This window comes from Nerophis ophidion, linkage group LG20, assembly GCF_033978795.1.
Source record: "Nerophis ophidion isolate RoL-2023_Sa linkage group LG20, RoL_Noph_v1.0, whole genome shotgun sequence".
Lineage (NCBI taxonomy): Eukaryota > Metazoa > Chordata > Actinopteri > Syngnathiformes > Syngnathidae > Nerophis > Nerophis ophidion.
This window is the reverse complement of record NC_084630.1, coordinates 14,275,029-14,299,965: the sequence shown is the minus strand read 5'-3', so window position 1 is coordinate 14,299,965 and position 24,937 is coordinate 14,275,029. Positions and strand designations below refer to the sequence as shown.

Here is a 24,937-nt window from a genome sequence, read left to right as displayed (position 1 = left end):
GCTGAACGAACCTACCAATCATGATGAGGTACAGGGCTCTCAGGCGCCAAACACAGACCGGGCTTGATACAAGCTGAGAAACATTTCTCGATAAATGAAAGTTACAGCAGTATTGTCATGGAGAGTTTTCTTCTGTGCCTGGCTGGCCGCCTCGTTTCTATTGGCACACAAGGACATTCGTACCACAACACTTCCGAAAAAAGGAGACTGCTACCGGGTTGTTGCTTGTATTCCGACACGTGACTTCTTTCTGGATGTGAAAACCAATGGTGGTCAACCAAGCTAAGATGGCAAGCAGCGCCCAAACTATGAGTAATCTATGAGAAATCTTCCTGCAAAAAGCAGATACAAGCAAACTATCGAACTATTCAATGGAATAGATCCCTATATTATATCCCAAAAAATTATTTGTACAGTGACATCAAGGATTATACGTTGGTCGTGTTCCCAGACATATCGAACTATTATGCTACAGACATTCTACACGACAAAAGAGATGAAAACCTGAAAAAGCATAGAGTTTAAAACTTTTTGTGATGGTCAAGAAAATTGGTATCAAGACTCCACCGGATAAATAAGCATTGTTTTTGCTCTGGTAAGGTTGCATTTGATGATTTAACTTAATGTCAACTGTCATGTTTGTTGTTGCAAGCGCTGTTTACGAGTAGGGTGTTTTCCCCGTCTTTTTAAAAATATAACTACAGATGCAAACATTGTGTATGTGCTGAAAGTTTGATTGCTGCCTTTGGTAAAAGCTTAACTCTTTTAGGTTTTGCTGACATTCGCATTCTTTTATTTAGACTCGCCTAGTTGGTGCTTTTCAAAACACCCGGAGCTAACTTGTGTTTAAAAAATACAAATAATACCAAGATAATACTTAAATGGGAAATAATAAACAATAAAAGTATATCCAACAAACCTTTAACGAAGTGATAACTGCAAACTTATGCATTCTTCGAGTCTGCTCCCTTGGACTAGGGTGTGAGCTGCATGCTTTTCTCACCGTTATTTCGTAAAATATTGCACTCTTCTGCCATTCTTATTTACTTCTTAAAGAACTCCGAAGAAACGCTTTAACCTTTTCGCTATTTCAACGGTTCATCCGAAAACAAGACAAACATAGGGCATTTTTTCTTCGAGAAAGGCTAAATAGCGCTTATAGTAACCATTGAGAACAGCGCTCGCTTGATCGCCACACCGATGACCGCCGTGTAGCTGTTAAACGAAAAATAAGCAGAAATTACGTAAATTGGGAAATTACGTTCTTTGTGCATCAAGACGTTCTCTGTGCACCAGCTTAACACGACAGCAACACCAAGTGGAATTAAAATACATGCCATAGCCCCAAACATTTATTTACTTTTATCACAATAGTTCTTAAAGGGAAACTGCACTTTTTTGGAATTTTGCCTGTCGCTCACAATCATTATGAAACAATTTTTTAATGCATTCTAACTCGTAAATCAACAAATAAAAGTCCACTTACAGAGGGAGCAAATAGGGAGGTCTTTTATTCCGTCCATAAAACCCAATAAAAAAAACATCCAAAAAGCACCATCAATACTCTATATTTCATGATTTGAATATTAACTAAGTAATAGTGACATTGTTATTACAAGCGCTAACGCAGACAAACTATTTACAACGGCGCGGTCATAGCGTGTGTTTCAATGTTTACATCATCGAGTGGTAAGGTGGTTCCTCGCTCCCGGTAAGTTTATTGTGGATCATCGATCATGCCTCTCACCTGGATAGTTGAACAATGAGGACGTATTCCAACATGTTGGTACACTTTGACATCTAATTTAGACCCGGAAATGGCGAGAACGACACGAAAAGACGCTTGGTTCCACCTCCCTTTTCTTCGTGAGAATTATGAGTAGTTTTTATCTAAAACGGTAATATAACATCCGTTTAGTCGGCATCATAATGACATCCTGACGTTGTGCACTAAGGGATGTTTTATTATGGTCGTGGGCTCTCATGAAGTCTGCAGTGAGTGATAATCAGTGATGGGGACGGCATGGCGTAGTTGGGAGAGTGACCGTGCCAGCAACCTGAGGGTTCCTGGTTCGATCCACAGCGTCTACCAACTTAGTCATGTCCGTTGTGTCCTTGAGCAAGACACTTCACCCTCTTGATGGGTGGTAGTTAGGGCCTTGCATGGCAGCTCCCGCCATCAGTGTGTGAATGGGTGAATGTAGAAATAGTGTCAAAGCGCTTTGAGTACCTTGACGGTAGAAAAGCGCTATACAAGTGTTACCCATTTACCATGTAGTGGTTTTATGCGTGGTGTTGGGTATATGCCTCTATAATCCAAGGTAAGAAAAAGTAAAAAAACAACAAAAAAATAGTCTGAGAATTCCCAAAATAATCTCATCAAAAATCTCACTGTAGCTGTCCTCATCAAAAATAGAACGATCAAAAAAATGAGCTCGACAAAAGTGCAATTGTAACTGTCGAAAAAAAATGGAACAATCGACATTATCTGAACTGTTCAAGGTCTTCAAGTTCTCTCACCAGTATTATTTTAGCTTGCTCCGGTGTAGATCCATTCAGCTGAATGAAAACCTTGCAATTTTATTGTCAATGTGGCTCCAATCTTATTGTTTTTCCGTGCTTCCCGTGCTATATCCGATATTTTCTTGGTCAGATGCTCGTTGATATACACCGCAGATCCCTTCAACTTTCTTCCTTGTCTCAGTAATTCCGTTTTGTGTCTCCGGTTTACAAAACGCACAAGGACTTTGGTCTGATAACGAGCAATTCACACTTGTGTCAAAGTGTAACAACCAATCCCGCTATTGCTCTTTGTTAGTCTTGGTGTTTAACAAAACAGATTTGCATGTGTGATTAAATGTTTCTTCCTGTGTGGCACTTCCTGTTTACATCGGGTGTCAATGTTGTTTCTCGATTTGCTTTTGTAACGGGGGTTTTGATGCAAACTTTATAGTGGTGCATTTACAGGAACTTTATCTAGGATGATATGGGGAAATGATATCAATAACATTTCTAAATTTTAAAGAACTGCCTGCATTTATTTACAAATAAAAACAACAACATTCGCTCTTGATTCCCTCAATGTCTTTTAAGTAAAGATCTGTGAGGTTTTTTGTGTTTATTTTAACTTTTAAGTTGAAACTATAAACCCAAAAAATTCAGAGTTCTGAGAAGTAAAGAAACCAAAAAAGTTTTTTTATTTTTATGGAATGATGTACAGTAGCTGGGGGATATGGCCTTTTAATAATATCTCGATATTTTTAGACCATGTCACGATACACGGTATATATCTCGATATTTTGCCTTTGCCTTGAATGAACACTTGATGCATATAATCACAGCAGTATGATGATTCTATGTGTTTACATTAAAACATTCTTGTTCATACTGCATTAATATATGCTCATTTTAAACTTTCATGCAGAGAGGGAAATCACAACTAAGTCAATTTACTAAAACTGTATTTATTAAACAGTTATTAAGCAGTGGCACAAACATGTTATTTCCACAACAGAAAATGCAAGCTTGTCAGAGACATTTTAAAACAAGCTATGAGTGCACTTAGGTGCATGATGTCCATAAGATGACATATTAAAACACTAAAATAAAGTGCACTTTTAGTACTCCAGTAGTTTAAAACAAATAAAGTGCACTTTTGTGCATGATGTCACACAAGGTATTTCAATAAGTGTCAAATAAAAATGAGTTTCATAATAGGAAATCTCCTTCGCTATTTGGTAGGTTACTGCAAAAGTTATCTCTGCCTGGTGTTGATTTTTTTTTTCCATACGGTGTTGATGTGGAAATAATTGCTTTGGCATTTTGTGGGTGTGGCACCGAATGGAGATGTTGATATGCAGCGTTTCAAATACTCTTCATTCTCTAGCGCGTAACTTTTCAAGTGATGCTACATTAGCGGTGCTGCTACTTTTTGTAGCAACGCTTTTGCCGCAAAAATGTTCAACATATTCCCGCTTGAAGCCAAACCACCGCCAGAAGATGGACCCCATGCGGTTTTTCTTGGGAATTAATTCTTCCTCCATTTGTTACCAGATTGGCACCTTCTCTCTCTCGTATTACCACCCGCACAACTCCGCTAGCATCACAGCTAATGTAACCCGCACTGCTACCTCTCAGCTCTGCAGGAGCGTGTGACGTCGCCCACGTGACGTATGTAAGAAGGTGCGCTTGTTTTAAGTCTCTGTGAGACGGAGAGACAAGAAAGAGTGAGAAACGCATGTAGTGTAATTCCCGTAGCTAAAAGAAACTGTGTTAGAACATATACTCGAATATCACGATAGTCATTTTCTATATCGCACAGAGACAAACCTGCATTATATCGTGTATATCGTGTATATCGAGTATATCGATATATCACCCAGCCCTTTAGTTTATCTGTACGATGAGAAGACTTGCAATGAGAGGGCCAGTCCTTCAGTCACACATCTAAAGATGGGAACCAAATCCGGGATTTTTTGGGCCCCAAGCCAATCCTGCTGGTCCCACCAGGCACTGGTTCACCTAAAATAAAATGATGCCGTGTTACGGGTCCTGGGTTACGTGTGACGTCATGTCCAGTTGCAGACGCAGCCAGCTCTAACCAGGGGTGTAACGATAAACGGTAATAATGATAACCACATTAGAAGTCCTGACGGTTAGTATTACCATTTTAAATCGAAATGATGAAAAAAAATGTGATTGATACCTGCACATTTAAAATTTCAGACAGACTGCCGCTACCTCACAAGCTTGAATGTGAACATGAAAACAAGACATGAACGTCTTTCCCCATTAGGAAATGACTAACCTCAATCTAAACTTGTATAAACACACTGCTGTTCGAACAACTAAGATAATCAATTGTGCACATTGAACCTACAAGTTGAGCTGTCAAGGCACAGATATAATCCAAGAAATACGAGATGAAGGTGGTGTGTTCAAGGACTGCTGAAAGACGACAGCAAGAGTAGAACACCCACCATTAATTTACCACGAATTGATTTACATGGACCCCGACTTAAACAAGTTGAAAAACGTATTCGGGTGTTACCATTTAGTGGTCAATTGTACGGAATATGTACTGAACTGTGCAATCTACCTATAAAAGTTTCAATCAATCAAAACCAGAAATAAATAGATTTTACTTGCAACTCACTGTTTATCTAAACAAATGTGTGTAAGTGTAACCGGTGGTCTTTTCCTCTGCGTTGTGTGGATTTTATAGAACACGACCAACACCATGGGTTGCTCAGCTGCACTTTACCGATAATACACAGAATACAACTGTCGTCATTAGCGTTTTGCCATCGTCGAGCCCCTCTGCCGTTATCGTAGACAAAAGAGCTGAGTTACGTACAACAGTAAAATAAAAACATACCTGATAATACACAGAATACAACTGTCATCAATACCGTTGTGCCATCGCCGAGCCCCTGCACAAATATAATAATGAACAAGAAAATGAACTTAAGTGCATAACAAGACAATACATTTTCTGTCGCCGCATGGACGCCTACCTCTCCCGTTATCGTAGACAAAAGGGAAGTTGGAAGGCGTGTCCAAAGCATTTAAAAAGACAGGTGTCACAGTAATTATTGCAGTAGGAGGGACAACGAGACAATGGTTCCACATTGACAAAACAAACAATATTCAGGTATTTACATGTAACTTACATATTTTGTGTAATTAAAACAACAATACAATATTATACAATACATTATTTACGAGACGTAATTGATAAGTACACGCCTATATTTAAAACAATACAAGTTTAGCCATTAAACCAGAGGAATTACTAAGACGAAACACTATCAGTGAAGCAAAATAAACACAAAACATGCAAAATATTGGGTTTTCTAAAGGAATGTCTATTTATTTTAGCTATTTAAAAAAATCTAAGGATTTCAATGTGTGCATAATTACTTTTTGGAGTACATTTAACAATATAGTGAATAAAATTTTGATCAAAATAACCATGATATAAAAATTGTATTTTGTTACGTCCCTATAACTAACACTTGGGCCATCACTCCAGCAGCACTGAGAGCAGACTCAGACAAACTGCTTTGAGGTACTGTTACAATTGTCAATGCCAGCACAGAAATTGACTCAGAAATTATAAAAAGAGATACAACAACTGGACAGACATTATCATAATCAGTTCATTTTAAAGGCCTACTAAAACCCACTACTACCGACCACGCAGTCTGATAGTTTATACATCAATGATGAAATATTAACATTGCAACACATGCCAATACGGCCGGTTCAGTTTACTAAATTACAATTTTAAATTTCCCGCGAGGTATCCTGTTGAAAACATTGCGGAATGATGACGCTTATGTTGACGAGTGCTTGTGACGTTATTGGTTGGAGCGGACATGTTCTCCCAGCACCACTCATGGCTAAAAGTAGTCTGTTTTTATCGCATAATTACACAGTATTTTGGACATCTGTGTTGCTGAATATTTTGCAATTTGTTCAATTAATAATGGAGACTATAAAGAAGAATGCTGTTGGTGGAAAGCGGTGGATTGCAGCTGCCTTTAGCAACCGAAACACAGCCGGTGTTTCTTTGTTTGTTGTGAAGCTTTAACACAGAGCGGTCAAGCGAACATGTTTCTCTACGTCAAAATGCAATTTTTTGGATGGGAAAATTGTGATATTAAGTCGGCTCTTACTGGAGACTTGAGCGGATTATGCGACCTCCTCCTGCAGCTGTCAAAAAGGCAGCTGTGATCTTGGCTCCTCCATTGGCTTCTCTCAGAGACACTGGTGGTCACCGCAGCCCTCCGACTTTCAGGTATGACTTTATAATCTCACTGGAACACCATTAACACAATAAGCAGATAAGGGATTTTCCAGAATTATCCTAGTAAATGTGTCTAATAACATCTGAATGGCTCATACTGCGGTCCCCTTTTTTTTTCTTTTTTTTTAGTGCTTCACTCTAACTTTCCTCATACACAAATATTTCATCCTCGCTCAAATTAATGGGGAAATTGTCGCTTTCTCGGTCCGAACCACTCTTGCTGCTGGTGGCTCTGATTATAAACAATGTGAAGATGTGAGGAGCCCTACAACCCGTGACGTCACGCGCACATCGTCTGCTACTTCCGGTACAGGCAAGGCTTTTTTATTAGTGATCAAAAGTTGAGAATTTTATCGTGGATGTTCTCTACTAAATCCTTTCAGCAAAAATATGGCAATATTGCAAAATTATCAAGTATGACACATAGAATGGACCTGCTATCCCCGTTTAAATAAGAAAATCTCATTTCAGTAGGCCTTTAAATGTTCCAATAATAGTATCTTTAGTAACCGGTTGTACCCAGACGAAGGTGCGTAACTGGCAAACAGGTAGAGGGCGGGACATCGAAATTAAAACAGCAATTTTTCGGGGCTGCATATCTAATTTTGAAATGAGCATACGTGAACTACCGTTATTAGTTATAAAGGTATTCGAAAATAACATGATTTATTAATGCTTTTTGACATATCCGGGCCATTTAATGATTACTTGACATTAAAATTATTACATATAGCACCTTTAACAACAATAGCATGACACAGTTCAGCAATTAATGAACTCACCGGAGAATGCAGAACACTGTAAAAAACTCCTGCGCAATCTCTTTGAAACTCGGACTGGGTTAACTTTTTTCAAAAAACTTTTTAAAAACTTTCTATTATTTTTTCTCTTTTTGTTCATCGAGTATAATCGTGCTTCTCTAGCAGTAGTTTGCTAGCTCTCGTCGAGCTCATTGTGTGACGTCACGTCCTCTTTTCTGATTTATGACTGAGCGACACAAATCCAGTTGCTGCTCTCTGCTGGACAAACATAGCTACTACAGGCAATGCAATATGTACACAGGCTGTGTCAAACTTGAGTGGGGGTTACACTTGACTGGACTTTTTATTTCCTGGCTTCTGTACCGATAATTATATATATATAAAAAAAAAAATCTGTTCACACGTGCTTTAATACACGCAAACCTTTAGTACAGGGGAAATGAACCTATGGCTCGCGAGCCAGATGTGGCTCTTTTGATGAATGCATCTGGCTCTCAGATAAATCTTAGCGGACATTGTTTCACACGATAAGTAATGAATAATTCAGCTGGAAATAGTGTTAAAAATAATGTTCAAATTATAAAATATTCTCATGCGTTTTAATCCACCCATCCGTTTCCTACCGCACCTGATCAAGGTGGCGGGTGGCTCAGTGTCCTTCTGGGTACAGGAGGGTCGCATTAATGGTAAGAAGTATTGTATTTATTATTGGTTAGCTTTGGAATAATCAATCAATCAATGTTTATTTATATAGCCCTAAATCACAAGTGTCTCAAAGGGCTGCACAAGCCACAAAGACATCGTCGGTTCAGATCCCACATAAGGGCAAGGAAAAACTCACAACCCAGGGGGATGTCAATGTGAATGACTATGAGAAACCTTGGAGAGGACCGCAGATGTGACCGGATGCAATGGATGTCGAGCGGGTTAAAGTCCAGTCCACAGTGGATCTACGATAATAGTGAGAGTCCAGTCCATAGTGGATCCAACATAAAAGTGTAAGAGTCCAGTCCATAGCAATGTTATTAATACGAATAAGAAACGTGTTATACCCTAAAAATATTGGTCTTATTTAAAGATGTACGCATTTACCTACTCAGTGGCCAAGTGGTTAGAGTGTCCGCCCTGAGATCGGTAGGTTGTGAGTTCAAATCCCGGCCGAGTCATACCAAAGACTATAAAAATGTCAATGTGAATGACTATGAGAAACCTTGGAGAGGACCGCAGATGTGACCGGATGCAATGGATGTCGAGCGGGTTAAAGTCCAGTCCATAGTGGATCTACGATAATAGTGAGAGTCCAGTCCATAGTGGATCTAACATAAAAGTGTAAGAGTCCAGTCCATAGCAATGTTATTCATACGAATAAGAAACGTGTTATACCCTAAAAATATTGGTCTTATTTAAAGATGTACGCATTTACCTACTCAGTGGCCAAGTGGTTAGAGTGTCCGCCCTGAGATCGGTAGGTTGTGAGTTCAAATCCCGGCCGAGTCATACCAAAGACTATAAAAATGCGACCCATTGCCTCCCTGCTTGGCACTCAGCATCAATGGACGGAATTGGGGGTTAAATCACCATAAATGATTACCGAGCGAGACACCGCTGCTGCTCACTGCTCCCCTCACTTCCCAGGGGGTGATCAAGGGGATGGGTCAAATGCAGAAGATACATTTCACCACACCTAGTGTGTGTGTGACAATCATTGGTACTTTAACTTAACTTTAGTTGTATTCAGTGTTAAAAAGTATTATATGGCTCCCACGGAAAAATATTTTTACAATATTTGGCCGATTGTAGCTGAGATAGGCTCCAGCGTCCCCCAGGACCCCAAAAGGGAATAAGTGGTAGAGAATGGATGGGGCTCTCTGAGCCAAAAAGGCTGCTTTAGTAGATCAGGCCCTAAGTGCTGAGAAAAAAGGCTTTGCCTGTGAAAGAGAGAACAGAAAATCAAAAGTGTTTTATTTTATGGAAGCAATCTGAACTGCTTCTAACGTGGATCTCAAAAGCCGCAGACACTATAGCGCACACAAGGCTGATACACCAAACTTGTACGCAGAGGATTGTATCTCTTATGGCGCAAAACCTTGTTTCACGTGACGTCACGGCCACCTCATTAACTAGGCGAGGCTTGAAGTGGTGGCCTCGGTTGTCAAAGCGTTCTGGGCGGAATTTTGCCCTTCTTAAAGAAAAATGCCCTATGCTCGTCTTGTTTTGCGCTACTGGAACATGAAAAGGTCATCAAAAAGGGCGAAAAAATGCAAGGATTTATGAAAGACAATGATAAAAGTGGGTCGAGGAACGCACAAGTTTGCAGTGATCACTTTGTTAAAGGTGTGTTCAATATATTTTTAACATTTATTATTTCCCATTTAAGTACTACCTTGATATTTTTTGTATTGTATTTGTCCTCTTAATTGAATTAAGAGGACTTAAGGAAACCAAATGAGCTCAACTATACTTACAAATGAGACATAATGATGCAATATGTACATATAGCTAGCCTAAATAGCATGTTAGCTTGCAGTCATGCAGTGACCAAATATGTCTGATTATTACTCCACACAAGTAAATAACATCAACAAAACTCACCTTTGTGCATTCGTACACAACGTTAAAAGTTTGGTGGATAAAATGAGACAGAAAGAGAAATGGCATAAAACACGTCTTAGAAAGTCGGAGAAAGTTATACATGTAAACAAACTACGGTGAGTTCAAGGACAGCCAAAATTAATAGGAAAAAACGGCGCTTGCCAAATACTCGAATCAGTGAAACATGTTTAATAAAAACAGTGTGCTTTATAACAATTAGGGAGGTTTGTGTCATGTTTGTCCTTCTACAAAAAACATATTAAAACAAAAAATATATTTTTTATATATTTTTTCCCCTCATCTTTTTCCATTTTTCATACATTTTTGAAAAAGCTCCAGAGAGCCGCTAGGGCGGCGCTAAAGAGCCGCAGGTTGCAGACCCCCGTTGTAGGTAGTACATTCTGTTCATCTATTTTTTCCAAACTGTTATCTAAATGTTTATTTTGTTAGTGTTTTAGCACAACACCGACATCTCCAGAGCGCACCTTCGACAGGCAAAAATAAGTTCTGTTGTCTCGGTCGCGATTCTATATTTCCTTTAAAAGATGCCGCAAATTACAGTTGTGTGTTGCATGTTCTTAGACATAACAAAACACAACAGGTGCAGGAAATGACTGTCTCCGCACAATCCTAGTTTGAATTAAGCAGTCTGGACCCCTTTTGCACTCGTCAAGTCTTAGGCCCCTTCTACACTACGCCGGCTAAGGTTATCCAGGTTACACCCCACCTAACATTATCCTTGTCCACAAACACAATGGTCGTTTAAGACCCCCTCTGTCCGGCGGCGTAACGCGACCTAGTACGCAAGCACGGAAAATGCGCACGTCATAGTCACCTCTAGTGTTGCTTTGTGTGCAAGTTTTTAAGATTTAAATTATCTGAAAAATATCCAGTGTTGTAGTATTTCAATTACCTGGAATCCCGTGTCCAGTGGGGCCCTATTGTAGTGAATCACACCTGAGACATCATTAATTAATCAAATCTTTAAAGGACACGTGAAAGTAAACAATGTGATAAAGAACATTTTACATCAATCAGTCTAGGGATATCTGGTCAGGACACTCCTCACTCTTTTGCCTTCACCTTCATTGTCCATTCCTTTTTGGTGACTTTATATACTCTGGACCTAGACGTTGAGTCCGCGACATACATGGCGGACAATAACTGATACAGTCTGCTTTGCCAGTCCAAATGCATTCGATGTTTTCCGTAGTCTTCCCCTCGTTGGCCAGATAATACAAAGCACACGCTACCTTTTTTTTTATCACATCCACTGGAGCCCGCCTTCTCGTTGTCTCTCCTTCGACAAAGGAAGAACTTTTTTGGTAAGTAGAATCACAGCTGACCTGGACATCCGAATGCCGTCTGAGAAGTGTTGTATCCCAAATAGCTGCAATCGCTTTCTCTTAAAGGCCTACTGAAACCCACTACTACCCACCACGCAGTCTGATAGTTTATATATCAATCCATCCATCCATTTCTACCGCTTATTCCCTTTTGGGGTCGCGGGCGCCTATCTCAGCTACAATCGGGCGGAAGGCGGGGTACACCCTGGACAAGTCGCCATCTCATCACAGGGCCAACACAGATAGACAGACAACAGTCACACTCACATTCAAACACTAGGGCCAATTTAGTGTTGCCAATCAACCTATCCCCAGGTGCAAGTCTTTGGAAGTGGGAGGAAGCCGGAGTACCCGGAGGGAACCCACGCATTCACGGGGAGAACATGCAAACTCCACACAGAAAGATCCCGAGCCTGGATTTGAACCCAGGACTGCAGGACCTCCGTATTGTGAGGCAGACGCACTAACCCCTCTTCCACCGAATTATTAACACTGCAACACATGCCAATACGGCCTTTTTAGTTTACTAAATTACATTGAAAAATTTCCCGGGAGTTTCGTCCTTGAAACGTCGTGTAATGATGACGTGTACGCAAGACGTCACGGGTTTTTAGGAAGAATGAGCGCTGCACACACACACAGCTAAAAGTAGTCTGCTTAAACGGCATAATTCCACAGTATTTTGGACATCTCAGTTGCTGAATCTCTTGCAATTTGTTCAAATAATATTGGAGAAGTCACAGTAGAAAGATGGAGTAGGGAAGCTTTAACCTTTAGCCACACAAACACATGGTGATTCCTTGTTTAAAATTCCTGGAGGTGAAACGTTACTATGGATCACAGCGCGGTCAAGCAGACATGAATCACGATCACATGTCAACCGGCAGGTTTCGGTGAGAAAATTGTGGTTAAAAAGTCGCTTCTTTCCGGAGAAAAGCAGAGCTTGTGCCGCCCATAGCTGCCGTCGACTCCCCTGAGACACTGCCCGTCAACACACCCGTGGAGACACTCTTCCGACTATCAGGTAATATTAAACTCACTAAAACACTCGCAACACAATAGAAAGATAAGGGATTTCCCAGAATTAACCTTGTAAATGTGTCTAAAAACATCGGAATCCGTCCCGATCGCGTTTTTTTTTTTTTTTCTAGTCCGTCGCTATCAATATCCTCAAACACGAATCTTTCAGAAGACGGACGGACGATTCTGTTCATAACTTTTATGGACAGAATTTCTAGGCGCAGTCAAGGTGTTGAGGGGTTCCGGTTTGGTAACCGCAGGATTAGGTCTCTGCTTTTTGCAGATGATGTGGTCCTGATGGCTTCATCTGACCGGGATCTTCAGCTCTCGCTGGATCGGTTCGCAGCAGAGTGTGAAGCGACCGGAATGAGAATCAGCACCTCCAAGTCCGAGTCCATGGTTCTCGCCTGGAAAAGGGTGGAATGCCATCTCCGGGTTGGGGAGGAGACCCTGCCCCATGTGGAGGAGTTCAAGTACCTAGGAGTCTTGTTCACGAATGAGGGAAGAGTGGATCGTGAGATCGACTGGCGGATCGGTGCGGCGTCTTCAGTAATGTGGACGTTGTATCGATCCGTTGTGGTAAAGAAGGAGCTGAGCCGGAAGGCAAAGATCTCAATTTACCGGTCGATCTACGTTCCCATCCTCACCTATGGTCATGAGCTTTGGGTCATGACCGAAAGGATAAGATCACGGGTACAAGCGGCCGAAATGAATTTCCTCCGCCGTGTGGCGGGGCTCTCCCTTAGAGATAGGCTGAGAAGCTCTGCCATCCGGGAGGAACTCAAAGTAAAGCCGCTGCTCCTTCACATCGAGAGGAGCCAGATGAGGTGGTTCGGGCATCTGGTCAGGATGCCACCCGAACGCCTCCCTAGGGAGGTGTTTAGGGCACGTCCAACCGGTAGGAGGCCACGGGGAAGACCCAGGACACGTTGGGAAGACTATGGCCTAGGAACGCCTCGGGATCCCCCGGGAAGAGCTAGACGAAGTGGCTGGGGAGAGGGAAGTCTGGGTTTCCCTGCTTAGGCTGTTGCCCCCGCGCCCCGACCTCGGATAAGCGGAAGATGATGGATGGACGAATCTTTCATCCTCGCTCAAATTAATGGGGAAATTGTCGTTTTCTCGGTCCGAATAGCACTTTTTGGTGGAGGCTCCCATTATAAACAATGTGAATATGTGAGCAGCCGTCAACATGTGACGTCATCGTCTGCGACTTCCGGTAGTGGCAAGGCTTTTGTCTTAGCACCGAAAGTTGCGAACTTTATCCTGGATGTTTTCTACTAAATCCTTTCAGCGAGAAATGTGGCAACATCGCAAAACTATCAAGTATGACACATAGAATGGACCTGCTATCCCCGTTTAAATAAGAAAATCTAATTTCAGTAGGCCTTTAAGGTATTCATGTGTGATTTCCACATGTGTCTGTACGTGTAGAAGAAGGGGAAACACGGGCATGTCTGGATGACTCACCTTCTTCTTTCTAGTGTTTACCTCAGAGTGAAAACAGGTTGTTATGAAGCTGGCTGTGGTGCGTTCTTTCCAACGTCACTTCCTGTGTGGGACGCGGTCTTTCTGGCGTCACATCCTCTCCGAACTCAAGTTGTAAACTATCAATGATTCAACACAAAGCTAAGAGCCGGAGATTCAAGAAATACACGGCGCACTTACCCGTGTAAAAAAATATCCAAGGTGGGGAACCTTAAACGATGATTTAGTGTGGCTGACACGATGCTTAGGTTAAATAATTATTTGTTTAAGGAGTTATTCGGCTTAATGTAGACATGGCCTTAGTACAGGGGTCGGGAACCTTTTTGGCTGAGAGAGCCAAGAAGCCAAATATTTTAAAATGTATTTACGTAAGAGCCATATAATATTTTTGTTAACACTGAACACAACTAAAAGTGTGCATTTTTAAGTAAGACCAACATTTCTAGAGTATAATAGGTCTCTTATACTTTGTAAAAACATTGTGGTTCTGAAGCTAACTGTGGAGGGGGCGTGGCCTGCGGCGAAGCGGGGTGTTGCCAGGACCGGCCTTGAAATCTGCAACAGGTGCGTAGATGGCCCACCTGGGCCTTGTTATCTAATCACCTGTCACTCTGTTATAAGCAGCAGCCAGGAGGAGAGACGGGGTTGGGGCTGGAGCAAGAGCACGAGTGAGAATGAAAGAGAAAAAGACAAATTGTTGGAAAGACCGAAACACAGCCGGTGTTTCTTTGATTGTTGTGAAGCTTTAGCGAACATGTTTGTTTACCACATGTCAACCAGCAAGTTTTTGGATGAGAAAATGGTGATATTAAGTCGGCTCTTACCGGAGACTTGAGCGGAGTTAGCGTCCTCCTGCAGCAGCTGTCATCTTGGCTCCTCCATTGGCTTCTCTCAGAGACACTGGCGGTCACCGCAGCCTTCCGACTTTCAGGTATGACTTTATAATCTCAATAAAACACTATTAACACAATAAGCGAATAAGGGATTTTCCAGAATTTTCCTAGTAAATGTGTCTAATAACATCTGAATTGCTCCAACTGCGTCGCCTTTTTTTCTTCTTCTAGTGCTTCACTCTAACTTTCCTCATCCAGGAATCTTTCATCCTCGCTCAAATTAATGGGAAAATCGTCACTTTCTCGGTCCAAATCGCTCTGGCTGCTGGTGGCTCTGATTATAAACCATGTGAGGAGCCCTACAATGCGTGACGTCACGCGCACATCGTCTGCTACTTCCGGTACAGGCAAGGCTTTTTTATTAGCAACCAAAAGTTGCGAACTTTATCGTCGATGTTCTCTACCAAATCCTTTCAGCAAAAATATGGCAATATCGCGAAATGATCAAGTATGACACATGAATGGACCTGCTATCCCAGTTTGAATAAAAAAATCTAATTTCCGTAGGCCTTTAAACTAAGGCACAACTAGACGTTAAATGTCACCTTTTTCCATATCGAACTGTTGAGGTATTCTCAGCTTCTCTCAACATCCTGCGAGAGAAAAGGCAGCTGCTTTGACCTCTTTTTCCTCCCCGCCGTCTCTGTGTCTGAGCTCGTTTCGTTTATCTTCATCATATTGCTGTCGAATGAAGGCCAGACATGCAGCGACTGGCGGACTGACCAATCAGACAAGTCGATTTTCGTACGTCTGCAGGAAGTGGCTTAGAGGATGGCAGATGTGCGCTGATTTGTGTGTTCCACTTTTCATGGGTTTATAAAATTACAACAAAGATGCACTTCGGTAAACACATTATGTCGCGTTGCAGACTTTAGTCTGGAACAATATTTTCTAACGTTAAAACTACATTTGGGAACGGCGAGGCAGCTTGGCAAGACATGTATTGGATTTATAGAGAGACTATCTGCAGCTGATGGCAGTTGGTTAATATTTCGCTCATAAATAATCCCTTGAGCGCTTATTTCAACTTTCCCGTGACCCTTGTGCAGGCTAAGAGCCTTTTTACTTCAGAGTTTAAAAGCAAGTGAAATGCTCTCTCCGATCATTTCTTTGGGCGTGCAATATGTAACCATGAATGCGGATATGTTAAAAATAGCACATTTTTGTTTCAAGCAGTGTTTTAAACAAAGTCGCCTAACATTAGTAAGAAGTGGAGCAGAGAGATCCATTTTCCAGTTAATGTAACCGCTGACATTTTAACGATGGTACCTGTAAGATGTTGTTTTAAAGTTTAAAAGGTTACAAAGTGTATATGCAGAGCATTACTACTCTTACATAATGGCATATCTATTTTAATATATACTGCAGGGGTCACCAACGTGGTGCCCGCGGGCACCAGGTCGCCCGTAAGGACCAGTTGAGTAGCCCGCTGGCCTGTTCAAAAAATAGCTCAAATAGCAGCACTTACCAGTGAGCTGCCTCAATTTTTTTAAATTGTATTTATTTTCTAGCAAGCTGGTCTCGCTTCGCTCGATATTTTTAATTCTAAGAGAGACAAAACTCAAATAGAAATTGAAAATCCAAGAAAATATTTTAAAGACTTGGTCTTTACTTGTTTAAATAAATTATTTTCTTTTTTCTTTGCTTCTTATGACTTTCAGAAAGACAATTTTAGAGAAAAAATACAACCTTGGAAATTATTTTAGGATTTTTAAACACATACCTTTTTACCTTTTAAATTCCTTCCTCTTCTTTCCTGACGATTAAAACCAATGTTCAAATATATATTTTTTCTAATTGTAAAGAATAATAAATTAATTTTGATTTAATTTTTCATTTTAGCTTCTGTTTTTAGATGAAGAATATTTGTGAAATATTTCTTCAGACTTATTATGATTAAAATTCCAAAAAATTATTCTGGCATAATCTAGAAAATCTGTAGAATCACATTTAAATCTTATTTCAAAGTCTTTTGAATTTCTTTTAAAAGTTTTGTTCTGGAAAATCCAAAAGAAATAATGATGTGTTTGTTAGAAATATAGCTTAGTCCAAATTGTTATATATTCTAACAAAATGCAGATTGGATTTTAACCTATTTAAAACATGTCATCAAAATTCTAAAATTAATCTTAATAGGGAATAAGCGGTAGAAAATGGATGGATAATCTTAATCAGGGAAAATTACTAATAATGTTCCATAAATAGTTTTTGAATTTTTTTCAAAAAGATTTAAATTAGCTAGTTTTTCTCTTCTTTTTTTCAGTTGAATTTTGAATTTTAAAGAGTCGAAATTGAAGATAAACTATGTTTCAAAATTTAATTGTAATTTTTTTCCTGTTTTCTCCTCTTTTAAACCGTTCAATTAAGTGTTTTTTTCATCATTTATTCTCTTCAAAAAACCTTCCGTAAAAGGAAAAAAAATGTACGCCGGAATGACGGACAGAAATATCAATGTTATATATATATATATATATATATATATATATATATATATATATATATATATATATATATATATATATATATATATATATATATATATATATATATATTTATTTATTAAAGGTAAATTGAGCAAATTGGCTATTTCTGGCAATTTATTTAAGTGTGTATCAAACTGGAAGCCTTTCGCATTAATCAGTACCCAAAAAGTAGCTCTTGGTTTCAAAAAGGTTGGTGACCCCTGATATACTTACTGTATGTAAAGACAAATGTAAATACATTTTTAGGCCATCTTTGCACTCAGTCACTGCACATATCTGCCAAGAGCAGCTTTTGTAACCTGTAACAGCTTAATTTTATTGCAAAAAAATATATCACGAGAATCGGTTTAAATCAAGAATGGATTCTGAACTGAGCAGTCACCCCAGGAAGCAGAATCAATTCGAATCATGAGTCGTTAGATTCTCATCCCTAATATGAACGTGTTATAGGAATAGACGTTAAAACTAAAATGAGACAAGAAATGTAGAAATTTTTAAAAAGTTAAAAAACTTGGCATACCGTATTTCCTTGAATTTCCGCAATGCATATAGTATGCGCCTGTCTTAAATTACTGCCGGGTCAAACTCTCTTCCCAAAATAATTAGCGCATGCTTAGTATTGCTGCCTGGTCAAACTCGTGATGTCACGAGTGACACTTCCCCTGTCATCATTTTCAAAATGGAGGAGGTTGATTTCAATACCGGTAATTTGAAATTGCATAAAGGGAAGAAGATTTAAGTAGGATTTAAGGTCCAAGCTTACATCACACTCAAATTTTTACTGCATACCTTTGGTAAGCGCAGGAGTGAGAAGAGGTTTTAAAATAGTTAGCGCATGCTTACTTTTAGCGCATGCCTTTGGTAAGCGCAGGAGTGAGAAGAGGTTTTAAATTAATTAGCGCCCTGGCGGCAATTCAAGGAAATACGGTATATTGGGTATGAATTATGATAAAATATTTGATTAAAAAACACTTTAAGTTGATGGCTGAACAGAACTTTTGCAGGTGTAATCTGGTCAAATAAATTCTACAAATGTATGCGTCTATAAATCTATGCCTTACTGACATATCTATTGTGTGCATGTGTGTTCAACTTTGTCATTAGTGTCAACCAGCACATGCTGTAAATGAAGAGCTGGAAGCGCCCTCCTACTCTTTGTGCACTTTCCCTTTTTGATATCCTGGTTAGACGTGCATGTGGTACTGATTTTCTCTGGCTACCCTATGACCACAAAGTAAACACACACACACACACACACACACACACACACACACACACACACACAAAGGATTTTGCCGTATGGAAAGACAGAAAATGGCTGCTAACCACACAGTTGCAGTTTATATCCATGAGAGTCAGTTCAGCCTAGACAGAAAAACAGATCAGATATACGATGAGCAAGGAAAAGAAAAACAAACTGCATACTGTTTTGATAGCAAGTTTGGACTCTGTTCTTTTTTAGAAAATAAATACAGACGGAGCTCGGATAGCACTCGTTCTAGCACACACGGGCCTGACAACCCCTAATTATACAGCCTCTTTAATGGAATATGATTGAATATGATGTATTAGTCACTGAGACAACAACAAGAAAACAAAATGCATGATGTAGAGGGCTGAAATGTGTGAGAGGGAGAATGCATTAAATTATGGTACAATGATAATGTATGCATTTTTAGTTACTATAAACCTATACGACCCTGAGAGAGCAAAAACAGTAAAGTTGCCTAGGTCAACATCCTCTTTCATTCTACACACATACAGCCTGCTAACCAAACAAAAATATGCCTTTTCCTCAATATTTTTGTTAGGGAAAGGTTTTGCCCTCTACTACCTTGTTATTGTCAGAGCACAGGCTCCTGTTTGAAAAAAAAAAAAAAAAAAACCCAAAAACCGACCTCTTGCTACAGTGTGGTCAGACAAGCAAACATGGTGCACCATGTTTTTTTTTTCCCCCACTGGTGGTAATCCAATGCAACTTTATTTGTAAAGCACTTAAAAAAATAACCAAAGTGCTGTCCAGAATAATGACAAAATCAGTGTTTTTTAACCATAGGGCCGTGGCCCATTGTACAGAGTGATGTAATAAAAATAAAAAAAAGAGTATGGCCAACTAAACAGGTGCCACGACTGCTGTCAAGGACGTGTGCGGCTGTGCTCCGATGCATGCAATAGTCGCAGTCTTAGTAAATCATTTGCAACACAGCTACAGTTTATATATGTCATTGGATTTTAGTAGCTCAGGCCCATTATGTGTTGAATTAAACAATAGAGGCCACAGTAGTATTAATAAGATGCATTGCATTAACCGTCATAAGAAAAGGTGTCACATAACCACCAAAAGTATCGATGATTTCATTGTACGCAACTAAAAAAACGACACCACTTCATCTATTAAACCCCAATCCAATCCAATCCAATCCACTATATTTATATAGCACATTTAAACAACAATAACGTTTCCAAAGTGCTGCACAGCCGTGTTAAAAACAATTGTGTCCTCCTTTTGGGTGGAAGTTGAAAAAAACGTGTTCAAGGATTGGTTTGTTTATGAAGCTTGATATAGTTTCTGTTATTTTAGGAGAGTTTATTGACAAGCATGACTTAGTCAATTTAATTATAGTACTTGGTAAAAGGTTTATTTTTAAGGCCAAAAATAGATATTCACTTAGTATTACTTTCTTTAAAACATTTATTCAGTATTTTTTAACTTTAGAAAGATACATGATTGACAACGATAATGATGCCAAAAAACATGAAAAAAGATGGGAAATCCTTAAAGGCTTATTATGAAAATGTAATAATGTTTATAGATATGCAACAACAGCAACATATATGCTATCTGTTGTTGTGTTCCCTATTTTTGAGTGTACAAAATGAAGGTGTGTGTTGAATTTGACTTGGACATAATATGGACTATACACAAATGCTTTTTATGAAAATGTAATTTTCTTTATAACTTATATGCAATCTGTTGTTTCCCTAATTTTTGTTGTTGTACATGGATGAGGGTGTGTGTTGCTGATCCCCACTTTGACATTGTCTGGACTGGACCTGGTTTTAGAAACCCTTTAGACAAGTCTAATTCCATTAACAACCTGGTCTGATGAAGATAAGGTTTTTTTTTGTTTTTTTTTTATGAAATAAAATGAGATTTAAAAAAAAAAGGAAAACAATGACATTTTTTGGGGATAAAAAAGAAAGTAAAATCATATAAAACAATTACATAAAAAATAGTAATTAATGATAGTGTTAGTGGACCGGAGACACACACAATCATGTGTGTTTCAGGGACTGTGTCCCTTGCAGACTGTGTTATATATGTTGTGGGAACCAGCATTTTGGTAGCAGAAAGAAACAACCCTTTTTTGTGTGAGTGGGTGTGGCTGGGTGTGAATGGGGGAGGGAGGTGTTTTCTTTGGGGGGTTGATGCACTTATGGAAAGTGTATCTTGTGTGTTTTTGTGTTGATTTAATAAAAATAAAAAAAAATAAAATAAAAAAATTTAAAAAAAACAATTGTAAAAATAAATAAATAAAATAAAATAAAAAAAGTATATATATATATTATGCTCCACCAATGACTGAATAAAAATAAAAAATAAATAAATATAAAACCAATAAAAACAATATAAAAACAAATATGATTAAAAACTATTTTAAAGGGTAAAAGGGACGGCGTGGCGCAGTGGGAGAGTGGCCGTGCGCAACCCGAGGGGCCCTGGTTCAAATCCCACCTAGTACCAACCTCGTCACGTCCGTTGTGTCCTGAGCAAGACACTTCACCCTTGCTTTTGATGGGTGCTGGTTGGCGCCTTGCATGGCAGCTCCCTCCATCAGTGTGTGAATGTGTGTGTGAATGGGTAAATGTGGAAGTAGTGTCAAAGCGCTTTGAGTACCTTGAAGGTAGAAAAGCGCTATACAAGTACAACCCATTTATTTATTTATTTAAAATCAATTAAAACAGTAAAATAGAAATCAAAGTGTATAAAAAACACAGAGGACAACAGAGGACCACACAACTCACGTAGTGTTAAAAGCCAAAGAATAAAAGTGGGTCTTAAAACGAGACTTAAAACACTCCACTGTGGAAGCAGTTCTTACAAAATAACACATTAACGATGCACAGTGAAAAGAAATCATTGTAACGAAAACAAAAAATGCTGGGAAATACTCACTTCTCAGACACATGCTCAGACTTTCCAACTGTTCACAGGATTCTGTCACGTTAGGGTTGCATCTTTATACGGGATCGTTCCTCCCAGATGCAGAACGGACAGCTCTGGACGAAACCGTGAAGGTAGGATAAGATGTATTCCTCATAAATCATCCAACTTACCAAAATACAGACAAACAACAAAAGTGAAGTGTGCCTTACACATGGGAAGCTAAGGCGAGATTTAGCAGAGGAATCAAAGCGTAGAAAACAAGGAATACCCAACGTAACTGTTGCGCTCGCAAACAATGAAGCCAGGACCAGTGTGGCGAGAGAGTTGAATAAATAGCTCTCTGATTAGTGGTTAACAACAGGTGAGTGTGCCGACCTTAACCAGACGCAGGTGAACCCAATTAATCCCCAAACCCAGAGGTGCCCAAAACAGAACTAAGGAAGTCCAAAACCAACAGAAAATGACAAAACATGATCCGGGCTACGGATCATGACAGATTCTGCAGAAGAATCCAGAAAAATGCCATTGTCTACTGACGTCTGAATTTACAAATCTACAGGATTTTTCTGTTTCAGTGTGAATATAAAATATTGTAGCTTTTTCCCACATGTTAAGGATGATTATCAACAATCCCTTTACTAAAACAAACATCCACAGCCGTCTCTCCGCCATTGTATCTCCCCTCGGTTTTCCTCACCAGTCACAACACATTTCAGGACTCTCGGGCTGCCGGATAATAGAACTCTTCAAGCAGGAACGAAAAAAAAAAACATGTTTCCTCAACACCAGCATAAAAAAAAGCTCCATTGAGACAATTGGAGTTAAAAAATAACACCTACAGAAAAACACAATCATTGGAATCATGCACATTTTGTTCAAGTTATTTACATAAACTTAATCACGAGTGCCTCAAAAGGCTTCACAAACTCCCAACGACCTCCCCCGATCTAAACCCACATCTGGGCAAGGAAAAACAAACCAAAAAACAGATGGGGAAAAGGAAGAAACTTTGAGTAGTGATTAGATATGTAGGGACCCCCCTTAGGGATGTCAAGTGGGTACCATTAATACATGTGTTACATCACTAGATAATGTGAGAGTCCAGTCCATCAGGAAGCCAACAGTAAGTCCTGGTTGGAGTGTATCTTCTTCGAGGCTATGCCAGCCAGTCACGTATGCTGAGAATGTGCTTAAATGTTTCCTGGACTAAAAAAACGAACAAACTTACAGCTGTATCAAGCCCTACCTCTGGTTACAACCAAAATTGCAGACAGACGTTTAAAACTTGCTGGTCATTGGGTTAGACACCTTAGCGCTGTTTACACTGCACAAAAAAAATCGGATTTTTTTGCCCTCAAGTGACACGGATCAGTATTTTTTTGCCAGTCCAAACGCTCCAATGTGCTTCAAATCTGAGCTTTTTGCATTATATTCAGGCCACATCAGGAGGTAGTCTGGATCCGATTGTAATCTGATCTTTTCAAATGTGATTTTAGTCTAAACGGTTTTGATGAGCTGTGATGAGGAGGCGACTTTGTAGCAAGAAATCTGCGTTCAAAAGACTCCGGCTTATTAGTGATTCCTAGAGCCCAAAAAAAGTCTGCGGGCTATAGAGCGTTTTCTGTTCGGGCTCCAGTACTCTGGAATGCCCTCCCGGTAACAGTTCGAGATGCTACCTCAGTAGAAGCATTTAAGTCTCACCTTAAAACTCATCTGTATACTCTAACCTTTAAATAGACCTCCTTTTTAGACCAGTTGATCTGCCGCTTCTTTTCTTTCTCCTATGTCCCCCCCTCCCTTGTGGAGGGGGTCCGGTCCGATGACCATGGATGAAGTACTGGCTGTCCAGAGTCGAGACCCAGGATGGATCGCTCGCCTCTATCGGTTGGGGACATCTCTACGCTGCTGATCCGCCTCCGCTTGAGATGGTTTCCTGTGGACGGGACTCTCGCTGCTGTCTTGGATCCGCTTTGAACTGAACTCTCGCGGCTGTGTTGGAGCCACTATGGATTGAACTTTCACAGTATCATGTTAGACCCGCTCGACATCCATTGCTTTCGGTCCCCTAGAGGGGGGGGGGTTGCCCACATCTGAGGTCCTCTCCAAGGTTTCTCATAGTCAGCATTGTCACTGGCGTCCCACTGGATGTGAATTCTCCCTGCCCACTGGGTGTGAGTTTTCCTTGCCCTTTTGTGGGTTCTTCCGAGGATGTTGTAGTCGTAATGATTTGTGCGGTCCTTTGAGACATTTGTGATTTGGGGCTATATAAATAAACATTGATTGATTGATTGATTGACTTGTCCAGGGTGTACCCCACCTACTGCCCGAATGCAGATGAGATAGGCACCAGCGACCCCCAGCAACTCCAAAAGAAACAAGCAGTAGAAAGTGAATGGATGGATGGGTTTCGATGAGCAAAGTCCTTTTTCAGAGGCCGAATTTTCGGTGCATCACTGGTCAATAGTGCGCAAATAATAGGCTACTGTATGTTTCGGACTATAAGGCGCACAAAATCCTTTCATTTTCTCAAAAATCGACAGTGCGTTTAATGTACAGAATATTTCTGGTTGTGCTTACTGACCTCGAAGCAATTTTTTTTGGTAGATGGTGTAATGCCTGTAGTCCAGTAGATGGTAGTCACACATAAGAGCATAGGCACCGGTCCTGTGGGTGCTTTGGGGCCGAGCACCCATGTGGGATTGATAAATTCCTTCTACTCTAAGGTTATCCAGGGTAAATCCCATCTAATCTTATCCTTGTCCACGCACACAATGGTCGTTTAAGACCCCCTCCGTCCGGCAGGCGCAACGCAACCCAGTACGTAAGCGCGGAAAGTGCGGACGTCATAGTCACCTCCAGAGTTGCTTTGTGTGCAAGTTCTTAAATTAAATGTAACTTATCTGAACAATATCCAGTGTTGTGGTACAAACCCTGTTTCCATATGAGTTGGGAAATTGTGTTAGATGTAAATATAAACAGAATACAATGGTTTTGCAAATCATTGTAATCCATCCATCCATTTCCTACCGCTTATTCCCTTTTGGGGTCGCGGGGGGCGCTGGCGCCTATCTCAGCTACAATCAGGCGGAAGGCGGGGTACACCCTGGACAAGTCGCCACCTCATCGCAGGGCCAACACAGATAGACAGACAACATTCACACTCACATTCACACACTAGGGCCAATTTAGTGTTGCCAATCAACCTAAAATCATTGTAAAAAAACTAAAATGGCGCTAGTGTTTGAATGTGAGTGTGAATGTTGTCCGTCTATCTGTGTTGGCCCTGCGATGAGGTGGCGACTTGTCCAGGGTGTACCGCGCCTTCCACCCGATTATAGCTGAGATAGGCACCAGCGCCCCCCGCCACCCCAAAGGGAA

At 40.2% G+C, this 24,937-nt stretch overlaps 1 protein-coding gene across 3 annotated transcripts in view; it reads right to left on the bottom strand.

Moving 5' to 3' along the window:
• The window catches only part of LOC133538763 (adhesion G protein-coupled receptor E5-like), an 80,010-nt gene extending 58,425 nt beyond the window's left edge, over positions 1–21,585 (bottom strand). The window contains exon 1 of one of the 3 annotated variants that reach the window (XM_061880525.1): positions 21,569–21,585. The gene's annotated coding sequence lies outside the window, so the exon portion shown is untranslated. Of the gene's footprint in view, positions 1–6,680; positions 6,825–7,593; positions 7,769–21,568 lie in introns of those variants that run through there. The other 2 variants (XM_061880523.1, XM_061880524.1) reach the window with 2 other exon arrangements.
• Between the last annotated feature and the right edge of the window lie 3,352 nt (positions 21,586–24,937).